We start from the raw sequence: 7,283 nt of genomic DNA on the forward strand, positions 1-7,283 counted from the left end.
ATAAATATCAGTGAATCACTTACACTTCACTTATATTTCATTTATACTTCACTTACTAGAATACAGCGTGTTTTGAAAAATATCAGTGAATCATTAATACTTCATTTATACAGCAATGTTTGTAATTATCAGTGAATCACTTATACTGCGTTTTTTGGTCAAATATCAGTGAATCACTTATACTTTACTTATATTTCACCTATACGTCACTTATACAGCAGTTTCTGTCAAATATTGGTGAATCACTTATACTTCACTTACATTTCACGTATACAATATCGGTGAATCACTTATACTTCCCTTACATTTCACTTATACAATATCGGTGAATCTCTTATACTTCACTTACATTTCACGTATACAATATCGGTGAATCTCTTATACTTCACTTACATTTCACGTATACAATATCGGTGAATCACTTATACTTCACTTACATTTCACGTATACAATATCGGTGAATCACGTATACTGAATTTATGTTTCGTTTATACTTCTCTTATCCCATATAAGATCCAAGGCACCAAAATTCGACCTGCATTTTTCCAAGCTTTAAGCTTAGTTAGGTGCCATTGCAAAACACAGCAGGAAAAAGGCGGAATACCACCGTACCATTTCGTTTTATGGATGCACAAATCTACAACATGTAGGTTTTGTGTCCGATACCGGCTCTTTCGTATCGATGTCATTTATCAGTATCGTGCTGGTGTTCCAGATTAACAATACTTACAGGCAAATTTGTTACTTATTGCTTTGGCGAAATTCACATCAATGCCGTGGCATCCTGCGGCTTCCATGCAATTTATATACGTCTTCAACATGCTGTAAGGAAAAAGAAGAAGAAGAAAAAAGAAATAAAACAAAAACAACAAAGAAAAACATGTGCTATATTAATTAGTACAAATACAAAATGAAACATATCTCTCCCCACCCCCCAACACACACATGCACTCAAGCATCCATGGAAACACACACATAGGGGTACCGATTTTCCACGATCACAGAATCGCGGACGGAATTGCGGAATTGCAAATCTTAAACTTTTGTGGTCAAATAATAAATTTATTTATTTATTTATTTATTAATATACATACATTGTTTTTCTGCTTAACTGATCATTTGAACCATTAAGGCACCACAAAGTATGTTACTCTATGACAAAATGTAAACAATGTTTCTGAATATATTGTTGGCCGCCATTTTGGTTTTATCGCTCGGCTCGGTTCGGTTTTATTCTTTTGGGTAAATTCCTAGGCTGCGTTCGATTGAATGCTCGCCTGTAAATCGATGCCAGAGTTCATGCAAGCACTTTATATAAATTAATCAATTACACTTCAACACTTCATCTTTTCACCAAACATTGAAGACGGGATCGATCACCGAATTCTTAAAGGTAAATATGACTTTTTTTAAGCTATGTATACAAGAGTAGATAATGTACGTACAGTTCCTTTAGGATAAGGGGAACTGGCCCAAACTTTATCTAAATTTTTTCCTCTTTTTATAATTTTTTTTTTTTACATTACAAATTCCACTCATTTTAATTACAAATTCCACTCAACCTTTTTATTTTTAGTTGCAAATGGTAGGGTTATGCAGTAGAATACATCACTACTTATTACACCAAAACAATGTCTGGGATTTAGTTTTTTATGCATCGACTCGAACTGTCAAAATTCATTATTTAATTGCAATTTATGAGCAACAATATCTCTTCTTTTCTTTTTTATCACAGAACTTTTATTAGCATTAAATTTACAAAACAAATATGGACCAAAATTTTAATATTAAAGCTATTTGAACAAATTAATACATCAAAGTTTATTTTTATAAATAATTCATTCAGTATATACATTTGCCTATATATTTTCCTAAAAGGTTCTCTTATGCATGCTCGAACCCATAAACTGATCTGCTGGCAGTCATGGATTTTTTTTATTAAAGTGACCACAAATAAAATTAATTCTTCCTGTGTTATTATTGCAACTGCTTATAAATTCCTGACATTCGTGATTTGTTTGATACCCCCCACCTCACCCCCATCCCCCTTGTTCAACACATCAATGTGTATTATAGTTTGAATAATAATTTGAATACATATTTTACAATCAATTAAAAAGAAATTAAGACATATTCCCCTCCCTAAATTCTAAGTTCTTAAAGTATATTTCACAAAAGTATTTATATTTTGTCCAATGTGCTGAAAATGTATTAAAATTACCTGGTAATGACCTCAGTTTGAGATCTGTTTGGTTCCATTTTGATTTTAATTGATATTTATACAGTATGTCTGAATTTGGCAGTAATCTTTGGATCCTGACAACAGATGACTGAACGAATGAAAATTTGGCTTCACAGTTTATATAGAATACATGTAACTGTCATATTTGTACCATTATATTAAATAAATGTATCAATGTACTTCTTTATATCAAGGAAGAATGTTTATTAACCCTTAATTATCCTGCCACATTCTTTTTGCTAAATTTAAAGAATTTTCACCTGTTCTACATTTCTAGTAATTTTATTAAAATCCATGGACATTTTAACATGAAATTACACCCATATATACCATAATGATCCACCTACCTAATGATAGCATTTTGTAGATGGTTATTTTATTTATGTTACCATGGCAACAGCTGCAAATTTCAATATACAATTATTTTTCATTAATAATTATAAAAACTTTAATTAAAAACTAATATTTTTCTTTTAATGTAAGTCTATGCTGTGATTTATTAACCATACTGCTTGATGTAAAGAACAAATTAATATATATATATATACTGACACACAATGAAAACACAAAACAGATATTTTTCAATATTTTGTTGTGATTAATGAAAAATATATTTATTAGACTTAAAATAACAATTTATGAGACGAAGCCATTGATTGGTACTTTTGTCTGGGTTTTAATCCTGGTTTTGTTCTTGTTACACATACAATAGCAGAAACACACAAACTGGTATGAAATGTGTTCACTACATGCTCAATCATGCTGCATGCAATGCACATGAAATGCCAGTATGTGGACACATAAAAGTCACGTAACAGTGTCATATTCCTCGTCACATTAAGAATGCCATGACTCAGAGAAGAACAAAGGGAGCGAAAGTTGGGCATGGTTCAAAGGGTGACTTAATTTGCAAAGCCAAGTTGCTAGGACCTTCAGAGTCGATCCATGGACTATTGGACGACTTGTTGAACGTCATCAACAAACCGGGAGTTTCCGTGATCGACCCAAACCTGGTCAACGTCCCGTTACGATCCCACACCAAGATCCGCAGATTCGACGACACCACCTCCGTGACTGGTTCAGAACTGCGACGACAGCAAGCAACACGATAGGATGTCATGGAAAGCCTATCCATCCGATGACGGTCATCCGTCAACTCACAATGGCTGGACTCAGATGCAGACGCCCGTACAACGGTAACATCATGACACCGCAACATTGTGCTGCGAGACTACAGTTTGCTCTCCAGAATGGTAATCATCCACCAGCCTTTTACCGGAGCATTGTTTTCTCAGATGATGAAAGAGCACGTGTGTACAGGAGACTCCATGAACGGTACGCTGACGGATGTGTGACGGAACGTGATCGGTTTGGCGGCGGTCATCCGATGGTATGGGGGGCAATCAACTGTGATTTCAGGAGTGACCTAATCATTGTCCACGATGCCCTTACAGCCCAGCATTATGTTGACGTTATTCTAAGACCAGTTCTCCAGCCACTTTTGCGTCGTCACCAAAGCCCAGGAGGTCCCCTTCTGTTTCAACAAGACAATGCCCGTCCACATGCTGCAAGAATTACCCAGGCATTCCTGCAACAAGCCGGTATCACTATTATGAACTGGCCCGCCATTTCACCAGATTTGAACCTAATTGAACACATGTGGGATGAGTTAGGACGTCATGTACGTCACCGCCAGCCACCACCGCGTAACGTCGCTGAGCTTGCACAGGTGTTGCAGGAGTGGAGGAACATTCCTGTGGCTTATTTGAGATGTTTGTGCCAATCCCTTCCTCGTCTTGACGCATGCTCACGGGCCAATGGTGGACACACCAGATACTGACCTTGATATCGGTGGTGGGTGGGTGGGGTGGGGTGTGGGTTTGAACTGGTAACGGCCATGTATCAAATGTGAATGTATCTTATGAATACCATATTAATGTCATATTACATTATCCATCAGTTCATTAATAGTTTGTTGTTATTTGCAACGAAAAGTTGTTTTTGCGTTTTCATTGTGTGTCAGTATATAATAATAATAAAAAAAATTTTTTTTTTTTTTTGTATGGTATTCCTGGACAAGACAATTGGCTGAATTTTCCTCTATTTGTGCCCCACCCTTAGGATCCTAGGAAGGGTAAAATGACCAAATTCACAAGGAAATGGGTCACAGATATGTGCTAGTAGATCTGAACAAATTAGTTTAAATGCAATATCTATATACTAACTATTGTGAACCCTATCCCTACCCCGGAGACATTCACAAGTTATATATATATACTGGTCATCTACTTGCCTTTACATATTTGAATACTATTCAGGTATACTATTTCAGGCAAATGAGCTGGCCTAAAAACTTTTCACCAGGTATCCCAAACAAAAATTGCAAGCTTAATAAATAGCTGGTAACAACCTTGCGGCAAGGTAGTAACTACCGCGTTTCGAGCTAGTATTTGGAACCTTTTTACAACCTTGCCGCAAGCTTGCAACGAGCTTCTTGCAACCTTGCCGCAAGCTTGTTGCATGCTTGCGACGAGCTTCCTGCAAGCTTATTCAGTTTAAGCTAGTATTTGGAACCTTTTTACAACCTTGCCGCAAGCTTGCGACGAGCTTCCCGCAAGCTTATTCAGTTTAAGCTAGTATTTGGAACCTTTTTACAACCTTGCTGCAAGCTTGCGACGAGCTTCCCGCAAGCTTGTTCAGTTTAAGCTAGTATTTGGAACCTTTTTACAACCTTGCTGCAAGCTTGCTACGAGCTTCCCGCATGCTTGCAACGAGCTTCCCGCAAGCTTGTGACGAGCTACCCGCACGCTTTCGACGAGCTTCCTGCAAGCTTGCGACAAGCTTCCTGCAAGCTTGCGACGATCTACCTACAAGCTTGCATCAGTGGCAGCCATCTTGCATCTTGTATAATTCTTTAAAAAAACAACAATGGTTTTAAAGTGAAAAACATGAACAGTTAAAACAAAAAAATAGGTGCTACATGTTATCAGATACTTAGGCTACAAAATTAGTTTACCTGTCTGATAGACATGTTCCATTTATGTGGGATAGTCTTGACTAAACTAATATGCTAAAAAGCTCCTGGTCCTATATTCTTCTTCTTCTTCTTGTTTTAGGTTATATTCCTCCACTATCTGGAGATCCACACTGGGGTGTAAAGTCATTTGTTTGTTTCTTCTTGTTTTCTTTTTTCTCCTGTTCCACCAAGCAGGATTCAACCAAACTTGGTCCAAATGATCCTCTTATAGACCTGACCAAGTGTTGTTATTTTGCAGGCCAATAAAAATTCCAAGATGACCGCCCTGGCCTCTGAATAACTGAGACATTTTTAACTTTTACTCAAGTTCCACCATGCAAATTTAAACCATATGTATTCCTAATGATCCTCTCATGGCCCTGACCAAGTTTGTTATTTTTTCGGGCAGATTTAAAATCAAGATCGCTGCCCTGGCCTCTGATTGACAGAGACATTTTTTTGCTTCTTTTCAAGGTCCACCAGGCAGGTTTCAATCAAACTTAGTCCAAATGATTCTCTCATGACTTACTAAGTGTTGTTATTTTTGTGGCTGATTCAAAATCCAAGATGACCACCCTGGCCTCTGATTGGCTTAGACATTTTTAACATCTTCTCAAATTCCACCAGGCTAATTTCAACCAAACATGGCCCATGTCATCCTCTCATGGCCATGCATATGTTATTATTTTTGGGGCCAATTGAAAATCCAATTATTACAAGATGATTCTGTTTTAACCATATTGTATTATCATTCGTATGTATTAATATTAATTTTGTTTTAATTATTATTGTAAATACTATCTAAATATGTAACATGTATGTTTGGTTGTTTAGCCACTGTTCCCACTGAATTTGATAAATCATATGAGAATTTATCAATTAAAACAAAAATAACCATGAAAATGATTTGGACTTAGCTTTTTCTCCACAAGTGTAGACATGCTTTCACAGTTGAAGATATACATGCAGCAAGCTTACAAAAATGAAAACATGCTTGCGGGAAGCTTGCACAGTTGAAGATATGCATACAGCAAGCTTGCAAAATGAAAACATGCTTGCGGGAAGCTTGCACAGTTGAAGATATGCTTGCAGCAAGCTAGCAAAAATGAAAACATGCTTGCGGGAAGCTTGCACAGTTGAAGATATGTATTCAGCAAGCTTGCGCATGCTTTCACAAATGAAAACATGCATGCGGCAAGCTTGCAGAAATACTGACTACCTTATGCGAGCTAAATGTTAGCTTGCAAATAGCTTGCATTGCTTGTACTACCTTGTAACAACCTTGTAACTACCTTGCAACAACCTAGCCGCAAGCATGCATTTTTGTTTGGGATTTCTACCACAAGACAATAGCAGGTCTGGGGACATGACCTACCCAGGACATTTTCTAGAGGCTCTAAAATACCATTTTGCGGCCATTTCAGGGAGGTTAAATACTTAAAACATCAGTATCAATAGACAGTATTTTTCTATTATTTTAAACCCCTGCCCCCCACACTAGGGGCGCGAGGTAACCCATTGGTAAAGAATTTGTTTATGTGTGGCACAAAATGTAGTTGGAACGGATGTGAAACGTTTATGCATGACGTACGGTAGTCCAAGCGGACGTAGAAAATGTGCGCCCTACCATAATAGGTCACTTGAGATGTCACACAAGTAAATGTTGAAAATATTATTATCGGAATCATGAATTTATATCGATATCTGTACAACTTGTTCTGGTATGTTTATAGAGGGAGTGAAAAACGAAATCACTAGCAGTTGGTCACTCGAAGTATTGTATCTGGGTCAAACGGCAATAATATAGGTCAACTACACTTTGAAATTTTTGCGATTTTTCTTTGATATTTTTATACAATCAACTTTTTTTTTCTTTTTCTTTTTCTTTTTTTAATTATTATTATTATTAATTGTTTTTTTTTTTTTTTATTATTAATTATTGTTTGGGTTTGTTTGTTTTTTTTGGGGGGGGGCATTTCGAATTGATATAGCTATGTATTTTCAAAGAAGTCTTTTATTTTTATA

The 7,283-nt window shown here is 36.5% G+C and overlaps 1 long non-coding RNA gene across 1 annotated transcript; it reads right to left on the reverse strand.

The window, feature by feature from the left end:
- Window positions 1-748: 748 nt before the first annotated feature.
- On the reverse strand, window positions 749-5,322 carry LOC121378741. The gene is made up of 2 exons (XR_005958759.1): window positions 5,259-5,322; window positions 749-822 (listed from the first exon to the last, which is right to left on the reverse strand). It is a non-coding gene; the product is annotated as an uncharacterized LOC121378741 (long non-coding RNA).
- Window positions 5,323-7,283: the final 1,961 nt, after the last annotated feature.

Source organism: Gigantopelta aegis, chromosome 8 (genome assembly GCF_016097555.1).
Source record: "Gigantopelta aegis isolate Gae_Host chromosome 8, Gae_host_genome, whole genome shotgun sequence".
Taxonomy (NCBI): domain Eukaryota; kingdom Metazoa; phylum Mollusca; class Gastropoda; order Neomphalida; family Peltospiridae; genus Gigantopelta; species Gigantopelta aegis.